The sequence below is a fragment of the Triticum urartu genome, chromosome 6A, assembly GCF_056163025.1.
Source record: "Triticum urartu cultivar PI428250 chromosome 6A, HENAU_Tu73, whole genome shotgun sequence".
Classification (NCBI taxonomy): domain Eukaryota; kingdom Viridiplantae; phylum Streptophyta; class Magnoliopsida; order Poales; family Poaceae; genus Triticum; species Triticum urartu.
This window is the reverse complement of record NC_141878.1, coordinates 584,576,358-584,597,780: the sequence shown is the minus strand read 5'-3', so window position 1 is coordinate 584,597,780 and position 21,423 is coordinate 584,576,358.

Below are 21,423 nucleotides of genomic sequence, written 5' to 3'. Positions count from 1 at the left end.
CCGGTGTGTTGAAGTTTTAGCAAGCATCTTGGTAAAATACTTGCCCTGACTTGTAAGATACTGATTGCATGAGATGTTTTAAACCGTTGCTGGTACCTTGGAAACTCATTCCATGAGATGTTTTAATGTCAGTTGGTATATCCATTTTATTTGGTGTTTGGTTGCAATCTCATTATTACGAAGCTGAGAGCGGTTGACTCAGAAATTTGTCCCGGATGAATCAGATGGAGTTGTGACATGATATTTCAGTGGATACAGTAGACATGCCAATTCAGATTCTGTAAAATTTTCAGCTTGTTTGGACTATCTGGACCAGGGGAAGGTCTCACGAAAAATGGCATAAGCCGCAACAGGCGCAAGCCTGAGCTGCGAAATTCGATATTTTACCTGTGCAGATCATAGAGTTTAATTAGCTATATTGAACTTCGCAGTGCTGGAGCAGATGTGCAGTGTTACTATCTAGTCAAGGAGAGGAGGATATTTGTAAGAAAGAAAAAGGAGAGGAGGAGCTCAGTAATTCACACCATGACATAATCGGCCTATCAACTGTGATGCGCGCTTTATGTGTAATCCTCATGGGCCATGGCATCCGTTTCACAGACTCAATCGCTTTTCGCCGACCGACAACGCTAGGAGACAATTACCATTTTTCTACGACTGACGAGGTTGGGAACTAATCACGCATCCTGATAAACAAAACTGTCCATCTATTTTCTCTGACCAACATTCTCCTCAAGGTTGGATATTCCATATCGGCTGAACATTTCAAGTTTGAAGACGACGTCTATCAAGTATCAACACAGCTTAATTGGAGGTGTTATGCGGGGTTAACCATTGGTTATAATTAACCAAATTGTCTTGCAAGGCCCCTAAAACCTGAAACTACAACATAGTCGATTCAAGTCAGGTGTTTTACAGTATATTGTTACCATTTGGGAAATTGTACTTTGTAATTTTCTACAAAATTAATAAGTAAACTGTTTTCCTATCTTTAATTGCCTTTTTATGATTGTATAGGTATGTATGTTGGCAGACTTCATATTTATTTACAGCATTAGAAAACTCCTCCACTGAGTGCGTTTTCTCGGATGCCGCCCTTCCTCACCTGCTTGAATGGAATGAATATGTCCTTCGTCTAGTCGAGGAGGGAAAACACCCAGTGTGTGGTACAGGACCATGACCCTTATAAACCATTACATGACAGAGAAGTCCATTTGTGTCATGATCGGTCCACGCTTTACCATAGTACCCGGAGAAGCAGACCTACTTCTAGAAGATTAAATAGTGATCCACTAGAATCAGCCTTGGGTGACGCCTCCCTAGTCATCGAGGCACGTTACTATATCTCTACTCCTATAAAAAGCTGAGTTGATAATGATGGTGTGCCTGCCATCCTTCATTTACATCCGTTCGATTTACATCCAACGCATCTGAGACAAACTATGTCAGTTTTGTAAAAAAAAAACAAGTACTCCACTCCTCGTTTGTAGATAACCCCCCTGCCTCTCACGTTCAGCCATCTCCTCCCTCTCACCTCATCTAGCCATCTCAGGAAAAAATAAGAAGGATCTGGAGAGGTCACTGTTTTCGGTGCCCGTCTGACCCCAACTTCTCTCATCCCTTCTCTCAGGCTGCATCCCTCCTCGCCATCTCCTCTGCCCCCTTCCAAATCATTCTGAGTTACATTCATGGTGGTCTAGAAAAAAATAAACAAAATCGATACTCCAAAAAAATTCTTAAAGATCCTTTTTTGCAAAAGCACAATAAGTGTTATTTCTTCAAAAGTTATGGATGCAGGTTGAACACTTGAACGCTTTTGTTTGCAAAAGATTTTTTTATCTATTTTGCCTACATTTGCTATTCACCCGGATGCTTGTGAGCTCTAGAGAAGAAGAAATATCCGAAGAAACCTATTGATATTTGTTACACATAAGATTATCCCCACATACTTTGTCAAATAAACAACTCCCGGACCAATGCATTTCAGTGTTCCGTGCAACGCACGGGCATCTTAGTAGTTATATAAATTCTCAAGTTTATACTAGGCTTACCATGTCTATAACACAAGCTTAATTCAATAGTTGTACCATCATCCTTAGCTCGTCTCGCCTCTAAGTCTAGGAACATGTTTTTAGACAGTTACTCTTCCTTACCCTCCCACCCTAAAATCCAGAATCCTAACTGTTAGAATTAGTGGGCTAGGCCCATAGCAATTTCTGAAATGTTAAATAGTGGCCCATGTGTAAAATGGCAAGTGGTGGTGCTAAAGTTTAGTCCCACCCCGGAAGTTGAAGAAAAGTTGGACCTTTTTATATAGTGGGTTCTCTCCACCACTCTAAATGGTGTGTGAGAAGAGAAAGGGAAGACCACACGCGCGTGCTCGCCTCGCCTCGGCGAGGCGAGGCGCGTACGTGCGGCATGCTCGTGAATGGTCCGCCGAAATCCGGTCCGTCTCCTTGCAGTGGCGCAGCTTCCTTTTGCCGTTTTATTTTTTTGCAGACAAGGTTATGATTTGTTGTCCGATAAGTATACGAATTAGAAACCAAGTCGATTTTGGATTGTGATCGCGACACAATACCGCCTCTGGTCCTAATATATATACAGCTACCTGCTGCGGCCAAAGATACACCGAAAACACCTAGGGTTTTGCCTCATCTCGCAACATGCGCCGTTGTCATAATCTACCTCATCCCAAACGCCGGCGTGCATCGGCGCATGGAGAGCAGGTCTCCGGAACCGTTCGTCCTTGCGATCCTGCACCGGGAGAGGACGAATTAGGTGTTTGGGAAGCGCTTTGCATGACTGCTCAAATTCGTCATCACGGGTCGTCTTCCGTCCAAGTCGGGCGGTGCTACTCATCGTCGTCAGCAGCAGATCGTCGCCAACATCGTCATCAACACCGTCGCACCCACAATAGCTAACGAACAGTACGTTCAACATCATCTATTCATGTCTGTCTCTACAGCTGTTGTTTTGTGTACGCTGTTGTTTTGCATGTTCTGCTGTTCCTCTAGTTTGCTAGATCGTTGCATGCTAGTATCTATTCTAGTCATGAATTACTTACTGAAATTAATCATGAACTTGCCTAATTTTTCAACACTAACTCGTCGACGGTAGTGAGCTATTTGTACCGGGGAGGAAGTGAATAATCTAAAAACGAGAATGAGACGCAAATCTAATATACTAAGTTGTTCGTATTACATCAAGCATTTGAGAGAGACAACAATAAGACCAGAGGCGATCTATATATGGTAAACATATATTTCTTGCAATGCAACATAGATCCTTATAATTCTTATTCTCATAGTAAATTGAGCATTTCATCTTAATTTAGAACGCGACCAACCTACAGATGTCCGGAAGAACCATCTTGGCAGGGTCTATATATCTTGCTAAAGCGTTCCATCATCCATGCCAGCAAAAGTGGGGTCTTGGCGGCGTCATGGAACTCCCTACCATAGAGCTCCTTGGTTGGTTGCAAAAGTGGGGGCCGCGACCAAGGGGTGGTTGCTCCCAGGCCGCAACTGATGGAGTCGCTGGGAGCGGCTTCCCTGGAGGGCCAGGGCGTGATGGAGCCTGCCATTTCGGTGGGTGGTGGAGCTGCGGGACTCCAGACTGTACCTGCGGTGGTGCAACAGGCTAGGTGGCCAGGGCGGTGTTGCTGCACTTCCTAGGGATGGTCTGGAGGCGGACTCGGAGGCGAAAGCTACTGGTGGGATGCGGCCAAGTCTCGACGCCAAGGGCAGGCAGACCATTTGGGGACGCTGGAAGCGTGTCCATAGGGAGGAGCGCGAGGAGCGTGCTATGGTGCAGTACGCAGGCGTCAAGCATGCCATGTTCGGGGTGCCCACTCCGCCTAACAGTGGGAGTGAATTGTCCAACCGCAAAACTGCCTTCATTGACATCCTCCAAAACACAATGATGCCCAAGAAACGCGGTCCCGACGGCAGCCAGGAATTCATCATCAACATGAACAGTGCTAGTTCTGAGAGTGTTGACTTTTCTGCTTGTAAAAGAGTGTGTGTTGAGAGAGTTGAGGCTGTAGTTGGGATAGATGGTATAGTCACTCATGTAACTAAGGAAGTAGATGGGGGAGAGGAGGCGAATCAAGGGAAAAAAGAGAATCTGTAGGGGAGGGGAGAGCTGTAGGTGAGGTCACTAAGGAAGCTACCGACCATGGGGCTGTCGGTCAACTGACGGGCGCAGATGTGAGCGCCCGCATGAGCCATGAAAATACTTAGTTGGAACTATCGGGGTTTGGGTCAACCTCGCACAGTTCAGGAGCTAGTGTGTCTCTCTAAGACGCACCAACCCAATGTTATCTTTCTCTCCGAGACAAGGAAAAATAAAGATGATGTCGAGCGTTTGCGTTATCGATTGGGTATGAGTAATGTTTTTACCTATTCTTCTCCAGGGAAAGGTGGTGGTCTTGCGGTGTTCTGGCATGATTTTTATACTATACAGCTGAACAAATATGGGGAGCATTTCATTGATATGTTTATCTGTACTGCTAATGGAGCAAAGTGGAGAAGCACCTTTATCTATGGAGAGCCTAAGGCTAGTCAAAGGTACGTCATGTGGGAACTTTTGCGCAGAATTAAGCCTATGGGTTCTGGTCCTTGGTTCATGGTTGGAGATTTCAATGAAGCGATGTGGCAAAATGAACATTTTTCTCGGAATAAAAGGTCCAATTCTTTGATGGCTGATTTTAGGAGTGTGCTCTCTGATTGTAATCTTTTTGACTTGGGGTTTCATGGTACGCCGTGGACTTATGACAACAAGCAACAAGGTTCCAAAAATGTTAGAGTAAGATTGGACAGAGCTATTGCATGTCCTCAATGGTCGGCACTATTTCCGGAGTCCAGGGTGTCTCATATTATTAGCTCAAGATCTGACCATTGCCCTCTGCTCATTCAACTGTCAGGGTTGCCTCGGCAAGGTAATATTGTTAAATAGCTTAAATACGAGGCATACTGGGAGAGGGAAGGAGTGGTGTTAGAAGAGCATATTAAATCTTATTTGAAGGATGTGGCTTCTAAGCTCAAGAGAATGCTAGGAAAATTGCATGATTGGAGTCGGAAATATATTGGTTATCTTCCTAGAAAGCTTGAGTTGGCTAGGAGCAGACTCAAGGTGCTTTATAACAGGAATGATCATCCCGCTGTGATGGAGAAAAAAGCTCTTCTCAAGAAAATGGATGAGTTGCTCTATAAAGAGGAAATGTTATGGAAACAGAGGTCGTGGATTGATAAAATTAGATGGGGAGATCGGAATACAAAATTCTTTAGAGCTAAGGCTACTTGGAGAGCAAAGAAAAATTTTATATCTAGCCTGAGAAGGAATGATGGCACGGTTACTGAGGATGTGGCGGAAATTCATAGCATCACTAATTCGTTTTTTAAAAAGTTGTATACTGGCGATGGTATGGTTGATCCCTCTCTGATTATTCCATTGGTAAAACCTCTTGTCAGTGAGGACATGAATAGTGAATTCTGCAAACCGTTTACGGACCAGGAAATTAGTGATGCTCTCTTTCAAATTGGGCCGGGTCCTCATGGCTTTCCGGCAAGATTTTTTCAGCACAATTGGGGAGTGTTGAAGGAAGACATTATTCGTGCAGTTAAAAAGTTCTTTGATACAGGTATGATGCCGGAAGGTGTTAATGGTACGGTAGTCCTTATACCAAAGGTAAAGAACCCCCAATCGATCAAAGTATTTCGGCCTATCAGCCTCTGCAATGTCATTTATAAAATTATCTCAAAGTTCCTAGTGAACATATTGAGGCCGCTCCTTGACGGTATGATCTCTCCAACACAAAGTGCTTTTATTCCTGGGAGACTGATATCTGATAATGCGCTTATTGCGTTTGAATGTATGCACTCTTTAAACACTCTCAAGGATGGGCGGGGTGAGTTTTGTGCGTATAAACTTGATCTAGCTAAGGCTTATGATAGAGTGGATTGGAATTTTCTGAAGTGTATGTTGAGTGCGCTCGGGTTTGCGAGTGGATGGATAAAGTGGATTATGGCCTGTGTTACCTCGGTGAAATTCTCTGTTCGCTTCAACGGACAACTCTTGGAGTCATTTACGCCTTCATGTGGTATCAGGCAAGAAGACCCTCTATCTCCTTATTTATTCTTGTTCGTGGCCGAGGCCCTCTCTGTGTTGTTACATGATGCGTGTAATAGAGGAGCGCTGCTAGAATTCAAGGTGAACAGGCAAGCGCCGGGTATTTCACATCTATTGTTTGCAGATGACTGTCTTCTATTTTTCAAGGGAGCCATTGATCAAGCGTTGACAATTAAAAATATTATTTCAACCTATGAGAAAGGGACTGGCCAATTGTTGAGCCCAGATAAATGCTCTATCATGTTTGGTAAAAAATGTAGTATGGAAGTTCGAGTGGCTATTATGGTAATTTTGTGCATTACCGCCGAAGGATTTGAGGACAAATATCTTGGTTTAGCGGTGCCTCAAGGTCGAATGAGGGCGGGCAAATTTCAATCCACTAAGGACAAAGCTCTCAAAATACTATCGGACTGGATAGAGAAATATGCTTCTTGTGAGGCGAAAGAAACTTGGATTAAATCTGTTCTGCAAGCTCTTCCGGTGTATGCTATGGGTATTTTTAAATTCCTGGCGTCTCTGTGCGAGGAATTATCTCAGATTATAAGGAATTTCTGGTGGGGATGAGGAAAACAGAAGGAAGACTCATTGGTTGGCTCGGGATAAGATGACAAAGCCTAAAGCGGAGGGTGGTATGGGTTTTCGGGATCTCAGATTATTTAACCAGGCTCTTTTAGCAAAGCAGGCATGGAGGCTGGTGGTGAATCCGGAATCTCTGTGTGCCAGAGTGATCAAGGCAAAATATTATCCACAGGGGCATATTTTAGACACAACTTTCCCGTAGTCGGCTTCTCTCACATGGCAAGGTATTCTGCATGGGTTGGAGCTGCTTAAATCCGGAGTTATTTGGAGAGTGTATGATGGGGCTAATATACATATTTGGAGAGATAATTGGCTTCCTAGAGCTTCTGGACTTAAAATCTCTGCAAAGAAGAATAGAACTAGAGTTAAATGGGTTGAGGAATTGTTCATGAGTGGAGAAAGGAGATGGGATGAAGAGCTGGTTAGGCATTTATTTTACCCTTATGATGCGGATGAGATTTTGAGGATGCGGATCCAATCAAATGGTGAGGCAGATTTTGTTGCTTGGCATTATGAAATGTCAGGGTTGTTCTCAGTTAGGAGTGTGTACAAGTTAGCGCTCACCCTTAAGGATAAAAAAAAGGATGAGGGGCAACCCAGTGAGGCGGTAGGGACGGAGAGGAAAATGTGGAATATTATTTGGAAGGCAAACATTCCTTAGAAGATTCGTATTTTTGCATGGAGGGTTGCTTCCAATAGCTTGGCCGTACATGTTAATAGAGTGGCGCATCATCAAGCCTCTGTTAGTACGTGTTCTATTTGTGGCATGGAGGATGAAAATACCTTCCATGCGCTTGTCTTGTGCCCGAAGGCGCGTGCGCTTCGCATGGCCATGAGGAACATTTGGGCTCTACCTGATGAGGAGGTTTTCAGATATACGGGGTATGATTGGTTTATTGTTCTCCTGAGTCAATTTAACCCCGTAACGCGAGATCAAATTATATTCTTATTCTGGAGGACCTAGCATTTGAGAAATGATTTGATCTTTGGTAAAGGAAAGGAATCAGTTTCAGCTTCTGCTTGCTTTGTGGAGAGTTATTGGGCGTCCTTTGGTGCATATCATTCTCCGAGGCCGGTGGATTTTCAAAATAAAGGAAAAGGGCTGTTGGTCCGGATTAGCGGAGTTCCTAATTCTCTGGACGCGAGTAGTGGCTGGTCCCCGCCTCCTGCAGGTTGGTTCAAGATTAATGTCGATGCTAGCTTCATGGAGTCCATTAGAGAAGCCAGTGTGGGGGTGGTGGTCAAGGACGAGGAAGGGGAAGTTATTGTTTCGTCGTGGGATTTCATTGGTGCCTGTCAAAGCGTGGAGGAAGCGGAGCTTAGAGCTTGCATTGCCGGTCTCTACATAGGTATTTCTCTTCATAATCCTATAATTTTAGAGACTGACTGTGCTTTTGTGGTAGCGTCTCTTGCATTGGCGGACTATGACAGGTCTGCTATGCGTGACTTGAAGATGGAAGCGTTGAGTATCTCAAAGTTGATCAACAATCTTCAATTGTTAAAGATTAGCCGTACAGCCAATATGGTGGCTCATTTAATCGCTAAGTATAGCTTTGACAATAGATTAGATGGTATTCTTGTAAATGATGTACCGTCCTGTTTGGTGAATATTGTATCGAATGAATGTACTGATGTGGTTGGTTAATTAATATAAGATGGTGTTTAAAAAAAGGTTGCATCCATGCTGACCATACCACCCAACATGACATCAACATACCTGACATTGTCTCCGCCAAAGAAAGGCTTACCTCTGCAGCATTCCGTCAGTGACCGTTCTTGTGTATGTCCTCCGATGTGAAAGTCTGCTCCCTTCCTTCGTCTTTCTTCTTGTCTGTCTTCCTCGCGAATATCTTCCACCATGGTGCAACTAGCTGCAAGGTCGCATACATATACATACATTTTTTTTCTATAACACAAAACTTTGAGCTCTGATTTTTTTGTTTTTTTTGGTGAGGGATCCTCGAATGTTATTTGCGGATGAAATTTTGCAAAAAGCTAAAACTTTTGATCATGTTTGATGTCTCAAAATTTTAGTTTTTTATTTTGTTTTATATCTTTTGTGAATTTACTGTTCATGAAGGGTGTAGGTACACCCGGGAATAGAAAATCCACTCCAAGATGGTGAGCGCTAGGAGACGATGGCGCATAGAAAAATATTCGAGAGGGAAAAACTGTGCACGTGGCGGGGTTATCCGGTGCATTGGATGTTCGAAAGTCAAATTAACAATATTAAAAAAAACTGAAAATAATGTAGCATCTACACATGATATATTTCAACCATGCCACAAAAACAAAATGTAAATTTGAACCACAGCTTGAGAAACAAAAAGAACATAATTAACACTAATTGTGTTAATAGATAAAATTTATGGCCCAATATAAAATGAGTCATATTCACACAAAAAATGGACTTTTTTGTTTCTAGAGTTGTGCTGAAATTTTGTGACATGTTTTGCGTGTGTGTAAACTTATCTTCACATTTTGAACACACGTGGAGTGTGCTCCGGTAAGCTGTAGCACCAAACATCATGTCAGACGCTAGAATTAGAGAAGCCTTTTTTTTGCGAGACCCTCAACACAATATTGCTCGTAGCCTGGTTAATAAAATAATAAATAGTCGGCCGTGCGTTGGTTGGGGCTAGAACCGACGTATTGAGCCCTCGTCTCATGCATTCTGACCACTACAATACGAAGTGCTTTTGGTTTATGGCAGATCACAGAATGTATATATTCTAAGCATGAATGAAAGTTGAGCTTTGGGACTGCATTAAACACGGATAGTTACGTGTGTGTGTGTACGTTATTCTCCTAACATCGATCATGTGCGATTAATATCTTGATGGAAATTCGAAACTATGCAAATACCAATATTGATACTCGTTTCTATAAACGTTGATCTACGCTTCTCTTCATTTTCTTTTAGTTTTTTGACATTTCTATCATTTTCTTTTATTTTTTTTGAAACTGAAAAGGCGGTCCACGGGGGGTGTGCATTCGGGCGAATGTTTGGGCCAAGTTACTAATGGCGCATCGTGGCATGATGCGCCATTACTAGTTCTAGTTCAACTAGTAATGGCGCACCACTCCCACGGTGAATTTTTACTAATGGCGCACCGTGGATGTGGTGCGCCATTAGTAGTTTTGAAAAAATTATTTTTTTTTTACTAATGGCGCACCGTGGACGTGGTGCGCCATTAGTATTTGCACACTAATGGCGCACCAACACATGGTGCGCCATTAGTATATAGTAATGGCGCACCACATGTCTGGTGCACCATTAGTGTTAATTCCATCTATAGCTCTTTTCCTAGTAGTGTGTGTCCGTGTGTGTGTATGAGAGAGAGAGAGACAGAGTGATGAGGACATCAATACCATTGTTACACCCACAACCCCTACTACTACATATACTGGACCAATTACTAGAGCTCGGGCACGCCAATTAAATTATCAGGTACTTTCGTTTCTTGGTAATGATTCTAATGTTCATGAGAATATGATACTGCCTAAATTGGATACATTTGTTTTGCTTACAAATGAAGGGCCTCGCATGGATAAAAGGGATGAACACTGGAGCAAGACCAAGCATGAAGATGATGGCATGCGCAAGGGGAACAAGAACGGAGTTACAAGTGATGATTTCAGGACTTTGAAGCCACCATAATGAGTGCATGAAGTCTTGGACGAAATATACAAGATGCCACTTCATAAATTTCGTCCAGAGGCTATTCTAGGTGTTGCGTCACCTTATTATTGGGGCAGACCCATGTAATTTCGAAATACATAAGTATAAGATGTTTTTAGAGTCCGTATGTTTGTGGAAACAAGAGATAGGGTTGTTTTCGGACCCCTCCCCCAGGGGCCACGAAATTCCCCCCTCTTCCTCCATATATACAGCTCTTAGGGCACCGTTTAGACTTTGGGTTTTGTTTAGATAAAAATTCGCCATAGCTGCAACTTAGGGCACCGTCCATATACCACCACCGATCCGAGTCCATATCCCACCACCAATACGAGTCAGTATACCACCACCAATCCGAGTCCACATATACCACCGTCATATAGCATCACCAGTCCGAGTTCCACCAGATTCATCTCTGCCACCAGTCCTAGTCCGAGTCCAGTAGTTTGTTACTCTTTTTTGGTTTTCCATATCATGCCATACTCCGAGTCGTGACAGAGTAGGACTCCCGAACTTTCGTGCTACCCGTACAAGAAAAAAAGCTCCAGTTTAAAAAAAACTTAAGTCTGGAAAATTCTGGCTAGGCAGTTTTTAGACCATTTGTAGACTTTTTCAAAAAAAATGTTGCGGAGCAAAAAAAGAAAAAAAGAAAAAAAGAAAAAAAATTCAGAGTGTGCTCCTCCCTTGTTTACGTGCAGCGCCGTGATTTTGTTCGTGTTCTAGGCTCGCGTCTCTAGCACGGTCTAGCCTAGGACCAGCACAGTACCGTCGTTGAGCGTTTATTCAACTTTGCATCTCTGAATTAATTATTGCTGACCCTTTTTGCTACCATATTATAAGCATTCCCAGCTCCACATACATCTACATCGTGCGTTTGACTCTCCCTGGTAATCGCTCTATCCAAGCTATGAGAGTTTTGACTACATCGGTTGCCGATCACTGCCTGCTACTGTGGGTAAGAACTAGTAAGAATTTGAGATTTGCTTAACGGATTTGTGACACCCACCACCACCACCACTTGTTAGTAGTCTGTAGGATCATATTCTTGTGTGTTTCTATTGCTGCTAACCATGCCAGGATCACAAGCCGACGAGATTGACTGGGAGAACATGACGAATAAGGAGCTGCATGATAAATTTTAGCAAATGATGACTGAACAGGTGCAAGATGTGCTGAACAATTTTGAAGAGGCCATGGATAAGATAACTGGCTTTGAGAAGACATTCGAAACAAAGCTCGATAACAAATTTAATGAAGTGATTGCGCATTTTCCACAACCACCACCGGCTGCACCTACCGCTCCTCTGCCACAACAACAACAACAACAACAACGACTACCTCCACGTCGCGAAACAGCCCTCAGCCGAGCGAGCCATGTCCCTCTTAAGCCTGGCCAATCTGTTGGTGTTGTTGTTGATACTTCTGTGGCTCCTGCTGCTGATGAGGAGGAGGATGATTATGCGGGAGATTACGAGGATGAAGCTGATCAAAATCAGAACTACGTGCAACCACCAGCACCCGGTCGTCCACATGCAAATAATCGCAATGGTAGGGCTGCATTACCAGCTCAGGTACGAGATCATGACCATCTTCTTAAACTAAAGTTGAATATTCCACCATTTGAGGGTAGATATGTTCCTGATATATATCTTACTTGGGAGTTAGAAATCGAACAACTTTTTCATGTTTAGAATATCCCGAGGAGAGACGTGTTGCTGTTGCACTTTGTGCTTTCACTAGTTTTGCTTGTGTGTGGTGGTCTGAACATTGTAGATTATATCTGAATAATATTCCAACTACTTGGGCTGCTTTGAAAACTGCTATGCGTACTCATTGGGTTCCACCATATTATCAACGTGAATTACTTCAAAAATTGCAGCGTTTAAGACAACGAAAAAATTCTGTAGAGGAATATTATCAGGAATTACAAACTGGCATGATTAGATGTGGTATTGTTGAGGATAATGAAGCTATGCTTGCACGTTTTATGGGTGGATTAAATGGAGAGATTCAGACCATTCTAGAGTATAAGGAGTATAATAATATCACTTGTTTATTCCATCTTGCTTGTAAAGCTGAAACTGAAGTGCAGGATCGACACGCATTGGCGCGAACTAACTTTTCTGCAGTTCGACCTTCATCATGGACACCACATGCATCCTCTACTTCCACTGCACCATCACCTCCATCAGGTGCCACCTCCAACCATGATACAAGAAAGCAGGCACAACCACCACTATCTGCCAAGAGCACACCTGTCGGGCCTGCACAGAGCTCTTCTTCTTCCATGGCATCAACAGGGCACGCAAGTGTTATTATTTGTCGTCGTTGTAAGGGAAGAGGTCATTATGCGAGAGAATGCAAATCTCAGCGTGTGATGATTGCTACTGAGGATGGTGGGTATGAGTCTGCTAGTGACTATGATGAGGAGACTTTGGCTCTTATTACACGTGAAGAACACGGTGGAGATGATTCTGATCATGAGACGCAATACATGGCTCCTGAAGATGCTGACAGGTATGAATGTTTGGTTGCTCAATGTGTTTTGAGTGTGCAGGTTACACAAGATGAGCAAAATCAGAGGCATAATTTGTTCCATACAAAGGGAGTTGTGAAGGAATGTTCTATTCACGTCATCATAGATGGAGGGAGCTGCAACAACTTGGCTAGCATGGAGATGGTGGAGAAGCTATATCTCACCACAAGACCACATCCGCATCCTTACTATATCCAATGGTTCAACAACAGCGGCAAGGTTAAGGTAACAAGTACTGTTCGTGTGCATTTTAGTATCTCTATATATGTTGATTATGTTGATTGTGATGTGGTACCTATGCAAGCATGTTCCTTATTACTTGGTAGACCATGGCAATTTGATAAAAAAATTGTACACCATGGTAGAAACAATCGGTATACTCTAGTTCATAAGGATAAAAATATTACTTTGCTTCCTATGACTCCTGATTCCATTTTGAAAGATGATATTAATAGAGCTAATAAAGCAAAACAGGAGAAAAATAAGAGTGAAAATCAGATTGTGACAAAAGAATTTGAGCAACAAATGAAGCCTAATAATAAACCATCTAGTGTTGCTTCTGAAATTAAATTGAAAAGTGCATGTTTACTTGCCACCAAATCTGATATTGATGAGCTAGATTTTAGCAAATCTGTTTGCTATGCTTTTGTGTGCAAAGAGGCATTTTTTCATTTGAGTACGTGCCTTCCTCTTTGCCCCCTGCTGTCACTAACATTTTGCAGGAGTTTGCTGACGTCTTTCCACAAGACGTGCCACCAGGATTACCACCTATTCGAGGGATTGAGCATCAAATTGACTTAATTCCCGGTGCATCGCTACCCAACCGTGCACCATACCATAGCAATCCAGAGGAGACGAAGGAGATTATGCGTCAAGTACAAGAGCTGCTCGACAAAGGTTATATACGTGAATCTCTTAGTCCTTGTGGTGTGCCTATTATACTAGTGCCTAAAAAGGATGATACGTCGCGTATGTGTGTTGATTATAGAGGCATTAATAATATTACTATTCGTTATCGTCATCCTATTCCTAGGCTAGATGATAAGCTTGATGAATTGAGTGGCTCTACAATATTCTCCAAAGTTGATTTGCATAGTGGATACCATCAAATTCGTATGAAATTGGGAGATGAATGGAAAACAACATTTTAAACTAAGTTTGGTTTATATGAGTGGTTAGTCATGCCTTTTGGGTTAACTAATGCACCTAGTACTTTCATGAGACTAATGAATGAAGTTTTACGTGCTTTCATTGGACGATTTGTGGTAGTCTATTTTGATGATATACTGAGTTATAGCAAATCTTTGGAAGAGCATTTGGAACCTTTATGTGTTGTTTTTATTGCTCTACGTGATGCATGTTTGTTTGGTAACCTTGGGAAGTGCACCTTTTGCACCAACCGAGTATCTTTTCTTGGCTACATTGTTACTCCACAGGGAATCGAAGTTGATAAAGCCAAGATTGAAGCTATTGAGAGTTGGCCGCAGCCCAAAACGGTCACACAAGTGAGGAGTTTTCTTGGATTCGCTGGTTTCTATAGGCGTTTTGTGAGAGATTTTAGCACCATTGCTGCACCTCTCAATGAGCTTACAAACAAGGATGTGCCTTTTGTTTGGGGTACCGCACAGGAAGAAGCCTTCACGGTATTGAAAGATATGTTGACACATGCTCCTTTACTCCAACTTCCTGATTTTAATAAGACTTCTGAGCTTGAATGTGATGCTAGTGGAATTGGATTAGGAGGTGTGTTATTACAAGATGGCAAACCTGTTGCATACTTTTCTGAAAAATTGAATGGGCCTAGTCTGAATTATTCTACTTATGATAAAGAATTATATGCTCTTGTTCGGGCTTTAGAGACATGGCAACATTATTTATGGCCCAAAGAATTTGTTATACATTCTGATCATGAATCTTTGAAACATATTAAAAGTTAAGCTAAACTGAATCGTAGACATGCTAAATGGGTTGAATTCATTGAGACTTTCCCTTATGTCATTAAACACAAGAAGGGTAAAGAAAATGTTATTGCTGATGCATTGTCTCGTCGTTATACTATTCTTTCACAACTTGACTTCAAAATATTTGGTTTGGAGATCATCAAAGATCAATGTGTGCATGATGTTGAATTTAAAGATGTATTGTCGAATTGTAAAGAAGGGGGAACATGGAACAAGTTCGTCGTTAACGATGGATTTGTGTTTCGTGCTAACAAGCTATGCATTCCAACTAGCTCCGTTCGTCTTTTTTTGTGCAGGAGGCGCATGGAGGAGGATTAATGGGACAATTTGGCGTGAAGAAGACGGAGGATATACTTGCTCGCTGCACTACATGTCAAAAAGCTAAGTCACGACTCAATCCTCATAGTTTATATATGCCTTTGCCTGTACCTAGTGTTCCTTGGGAGGATATTATCTATGGACTTTGTTTTAGGTATACCTCGAACAAAGAAGGGGATGGATATCATATTTTTTGTCGTGGATAGGTTCTCGAAAATGGCACACTTTATACCATGTCATAAAAGCGATGATGCTGTTAATGTTGCTGATTTGTTCTTTCATGAAATTATTCGCTTGCATGGTGCCAAATACTATTGTTTCAGATCGTGATACTAAATTTCTTAGCCACTTTTGGAGATGTTTATGGGCTAAGTTGGGGACTAAACTGCTTTTTAGTACTACTTGTCACCTCAAACTGATGGACAAACTGAAGTAGTCAATAGAACATTGTCTACTATGCTTAGGGCCGTTTTGAAGAATAATAAGAAAATGTGGGAAGAATGCTTGCCTCATATTGAATTTTCTTATAATCGTTCGTTGCATTCTACTACTAAGATGTGCCCTTTTGAAATTGTGTATGGTTTCCTACCTCGTGCACCTATTGATTTGTTGCCTCTTCCATCTTCGGAGAAGGTTAATTTTGATGCTAAACAACATGCTGATTTGATCTAAAAAATGCATGAGTTAACTAAGGAAAACAATGAGCATATGAATGTTAAATATAAACTTGTTGGAGATAAGGGTAGAAAACATGTTGTCTTTGCACCTGGAGATCTTGTTTGGTTACATTTGCGTAAGGATAGGTTTTCTAATTTGCGCAAATCAAAGCTAATGCCACGTGTTGATGGTCCTTTTAAGGTGTTAGAGAAAATAAATGATAATGCATATAAACTTGAGCTGCCTGCAGATTTTGGGGTTAGTCCCACTTTTAACATTGCAGATTTGAAGCCTTATTTGGGTCAGGAAGATGAGCTTCCGTCGAGGACGATTTCATTTCAAGAAGGGGAGGATGATGAGGACATCAATACCATTGTTACACCCACAACCCCTACTACTACATATACTGGACCAATTACTAGAGCTCGGGCACGCCAATTAAATTATCAGGTACTTTCGTTTCTTCGTAATGATTCTAATGTTCATGAGAATATGATGCCGCCTAAATTGGATACATTTGTTTTGCTTACAAATGAATGGCCTCGCATGGATAAAAGGGATGAACACTGGAGCAAGACCAAGCATGGAGATGATGGCATGCGCAAGGGGAACAAGAACAGAGTTACAAGTGATGATTTCAGGACTTTGAAGCCACCATAATGAGTGCATGAAGCCTTGGACGAAATATACAAGATGCCACTTCATAAATTTCGTCCAGAGGCTATTCTAGGTGCCGTGTCACCTTATTATTGGGCTAGGCCCATGTAATTTCGAAATGCATAAGTATAGGCTGTTTTTACAGTCTGTATGTGTGTGGAAACAAGAGATAGGGTTGTTTTCGGACCCCTCCCCCAGGGGCCATGAAATTCCCCCTCTTCCTCCATATATACAGCCCTTAGGGCACCATTTAGACTTTGGGTTTTGTTTAGATTAAAAGTTCGCCATAGCTGCAACTTCGTGTACTTCGTTTGTGTTCAACGACCAGACCAAGGCGTCACAGAACCCTACCTTCATTAATAAATCTTTCCTCTTATATTCGCAATATCCAGATTGCAATCTTAGTTTCTTGCTCGTTCTTCGTTTACTCGCAGGAAACAAACCCTCGTGGTCAGGTTGATCATGCTCTGGCGTGGTCAATAACCCTCGGAAGTTGGTTTAGCGATTGCTAAAGCGCGACGTCTCGCACGTTTGTAGTCGGATCATCAAGGTTGACTCCCACAGAAAACGATAGCCACCATCTCATCAAAACATCAGGACACCTTTGCCTCTATCAGAGAGAGAGAGAAATAGAGTGACCTAGATAGTGTGTGTATGTGTGAGAGGGGAGACATAGAATAGAGCGGCGGAAATGTGTGTGTGTGTGTGTCTTTGAAGAGAAGCATATGGAGATAGAAACAGACCTGAAGAGAGCAAGAGAGGGACCAAGATGGATAGTGTGTGCAAGATAGATAGAGTGGAGGGCTTGATTTGGGAGAGTAAAATAGAAAAATGTGTGTGTGTGTGTGTAAAAGACATATGTACAGTAGTGTGCCCTTGAGAGGGAAATAAAGAGAGGGGTTTTGTATGTAAGAGGCATGGGAGAGGGAAGGAGAGTGGGTGTGTATGAGAGAAGTCAAGAGTGTGAGATTGAGATAGATATGTCGAAAAGAGAGAATGGTTTGTGTGTGTGTGGGAGGGGGGGATAGAGAGATAGAGATGGCATATATGTTTGTGTGGGGATAAACCTAGATAAATAAGGGGAGAGAAAGGGTGTGTGTGTGAATTTGATACAATAGATAGATAGATAGATAGAGAGAGGGAGGGAGAGAGAGAGAATGAGAGAGAGAGACCAATGGAGATATAGAAGGAGAGAGGGTGGGATCAAAGGCATGTGTGTGTGCGAGAGAGAGAGAGAGGCATGTCTAGCAGGACAGGTGTGGGTGGGGGAGATGGAAAGGTACACAAAGTGTGTTAGTGTGCGTGCTAATTTGGCGAGAGGTCGAGCGTGTTGATACCTGTCGGTGGAAAACGAGACCTATGGGATCACAAGAATCCCTACTGCGGTTGCGGGGCGCGGGGTTGAGAGAAGAGCAGGTCTAACAGAGAGCACGCGGTTCGTTTATCCAGGTTCGGGCCGCGAGGATGCGTAAAACCCTAGTCCTGCTTTGGTGGATGTATTCTGAGTTCTTGAACTAGCTACGGAGTGTAACGAGCTCCAAAAAGCCGAATCCCCCCCCTCGTCGCCTTGGGCCTCCTTTTATAGAAAAAGGGGTTGCCACAGTGGCACACAGGAGGTGGAAAGGCAACAGTGTTGCGAGGTTATCCTTCGTATTACAGGACAAGACGCATTTAATGCATCGCGCAGGTGTCCCTTCACTTTATCGGGGACGGGGGCGAGGCCCGTCCCATCCGTCGCCGCTCCTCCAAGCTTCGACACGCGCCCTGGCCAGCGATGCATGTGGTGCCATGTAGGCAGGCAGGCAGCTGAGGTGGCGCGGTGGTGGAGCCTCCATGAAGGGTTGCATGTTGCCACGCAGGTGCCTGCCCAGCTAGTTGGGTCGGCAGCTGCATGCGAACGGCGGCGGAGACTTGGCTGGTGCGGGCCTGATGGTGGCCCTGCTGGTGCGCTTGGCAAGGGCCTTGCCGTGGCGCGGAGGCGTCCTCGGCAAGGATCTTACCGGGGGTCTTGTGGGTTTCTTCGGTGAGGATGGCTGCCTTCCTATCCTCATTTGATTTTGACTATCTTTGTCTTCACAAAGATCTGCATGCCACCACAGAGGTGCCTCCCGAGCCCTGTCCCAATGCATTTGTCGAGTGTTGGTGGGCTCGAGGGTGCCTCGCTCGGCTGGCGTGGGCGAGCTGCCCCGGCAAGGGTCCTTGCCGGGGAAACCTTCTTCGTCCATCTGATCTTTGTGGCCTTGGTCCTTGTCATTGCTTTGCTTCGTCTTGTGCCTTCGGCTTCTCTCCGGCTCCCCTTTCCCTGCCCTGTTATGCGCGGCCGTGGCGGGAGGCTCTGACTGCCCATGCACAAGTAAAGGGGTCAAAAGGAGAGCCCCTACTTTTGTACACCGACAGGAGGCCCCGGGCCTGGGCCACACATAAGCGCAGTATGTTGTTGGGCCAGGCCCAGAACGGTGCGCGGGCAGTTGGGGCGGATTTTACCGCTGTAACTGCTCCGTCCGCTGCGCTTCTCCACAACCCGCGTTGAACGTGTGACGTGGGGGTCGTGCGCGCGCATGACGGAAGCATGCTGGCGTCATCCCGTGGTGGACAGTAAAGAGGTGGCTTGCGTGTCTCTTTGAGACCGCATGGCCGCTTCCCATTTACTGCCCTCGCTTGGGAACTGTCGCTCCACGCGTCCCACTGCACCCGCCTCCTGCGCCATGTTCGCTACATGCATAATGCAGAGGAATGACAGGCGCGCGGGATGTGGGAAGTTGTGCGCGTGCGTGGGTCGATTCCCACGCGCCTTCAATGGAGCGGGGAGGGCGGTCGACGGCCCCGCTTGTGGTCACTTCAACAAGCCGGATTGGCCGAGAGGGGGCAGCCGAGCCCCGCCCCCGCCCCTTTATAAAGAGGGGAGCGGGAGGAACGGTGCCTCTCAACCTTTCGTCATCTGCCTCTCCCCATTCCTACTTCCTTTCTTCTTCTGCCATGGCGAGGGGGCATGGCGATGACTCATCGGTGGCGGCGAGGGTTTCGGCTAGACAGCGCATCGCTCCTCCCCAAGAACTCATAGTGGCGGGGCCGGCCACTAGAGGAAGGGGGAGGAGGCGAGGTTGAGGCCATCTGGTGCTCGAGGGAGAGGAGGACGGGGCGGCAAATTAGCCTCTCCTCCGCTAGCAGCTCCTCCTCCGATGGAGGGTCATGCTGGGGACAACCCCTGCGAATTCTTCGTCAGGCTGCGCCAGCCACCGCGCCGTCGCCTTCGCCTCCCGACTCCATTCGCGTGGGAGATGGAGCTGGATCCGCCGCAGGCATTGCGGCTGCATATGAGGGGCTGCGGGAACAGCGGCACATGGGCCGACGTCGAGTTCCCCGCTCCTCACGTCATGTATCTCCACCGAGGGTGGAAGACCTTCGCTCTCCTCCACAGGTTGACGGATGGGCTTACTCTCCATTTCAAACTAATGGAGGGTGGCCTCCTCTCCGTCAAGATCTTCGGGCACTTCGGGACTCGCGTAAGGTGCTGCGTGGAGAGCTCTTCTGATGACGAAGATTCCTCCTCGAGCGAGAGTGGCGAGGAAGACAATGGCAGCGACGACGAGGCTAGCGGGCGGCAGGATGACGGGTCCGACTAGGCGTCAGGCGCCGCTCCGAGCGGCACCGGTGACCCCATCATCCGTGTCGCCGGCTCCTTGAACTTCTCGGGGTCGTCTCCTTGGGAGACTGGCGTTGGGAAGCTGTAGGAGAGGAAGAGGGCGGGCGGCAAGGCCGTCAAGTCGGAGTACGCGGGCATCGACGCCTTCGTCGCGTACCGACGTCCTGCCGCCTCGTCTTCGAGCTCTACCTTCGGCGCCGTCATCACCATCTAGCCCTTGGGCGGGCACCAAGATGTTCTCTTGGTGTCTTCTGCCACTCGTAGATCGCCTAGGCGCCCCTTTTGCCCTTCTGTTTTCTTGTTCCATTTCCTGAGGAGAGCGACAAAAAAGGGATTACGGGCACCTTATCTCTTTTTAGTCTTGTAAGCCTTCGGGCCTTTGTTAACTTTAGAACTTGTAATCCCCTTGTTCATGTTTTTCATTTTGTATGAACTGTACCTGTACGGGATGTTTTTTTAATGAAAAAGGGATGTTTGCCAGGTTTTTCGTTCGCAGGTAAAACCCACGACAAGGAGTAAATCCTTGTTACCTTTAAGATAAACGTTTTCTCGTCCGGCAACAGGGCTTGCCGTCCCCCCACTTCGCTCGACCTTTCTCACGCCCTTGGTGGAGGCAGGGATGAGGTGGGCTTAGGCTCCTCGTTTCATTTCCTTGCTGCCACGACTACGACCAAACTCGGTCCCAAGAAACGAGTCCTAGGGTCCGGAATGAGGGGAGCACGGTAGCCTAAGGATAAAACGATGTTTCACATACCTCAGTCCATAACGAAACGCATGATAAGGGATAGAGAACTTATCTGAATCTATAGCCTCCAGCAACCTTGGCTTGCCGTGGGTGGATCTTTGCTCTTGTAGCCCCCGGCAATACTGGCTCGCCGGGGCCCGGACGCCGGTCCGTCCCCTTTCTTCCAAAGCAGCTCGGCAAGGATATTCATGTGTCCTGCAAACCAAAGAAGACAAAGAAGAACAGAGAGACACGCACTCGACCTCTAAGCTAGGGGTTAGCCGCTGCTAAGAACTATCGACCCTAACCAAGGACGAGACTCGACCTAGCATGCATGCTATAACTTAGGGCGCCAGCGCTTCGTTTATTTATGCTCAGGGTCTGCGCCTGGCTTTGTACAAAGGGTCACATGCCTTGTCGGCAAAGCTCGTACAAAAGGTGGCTTGCCGGGAGGCCCGGCAAGCCGCGCCTTATGGGTAAAACTTGCGAAGATGCTCGATGTTCCATGAGTTGCTCACTGGTAGAGCATCCTCGGTCTCC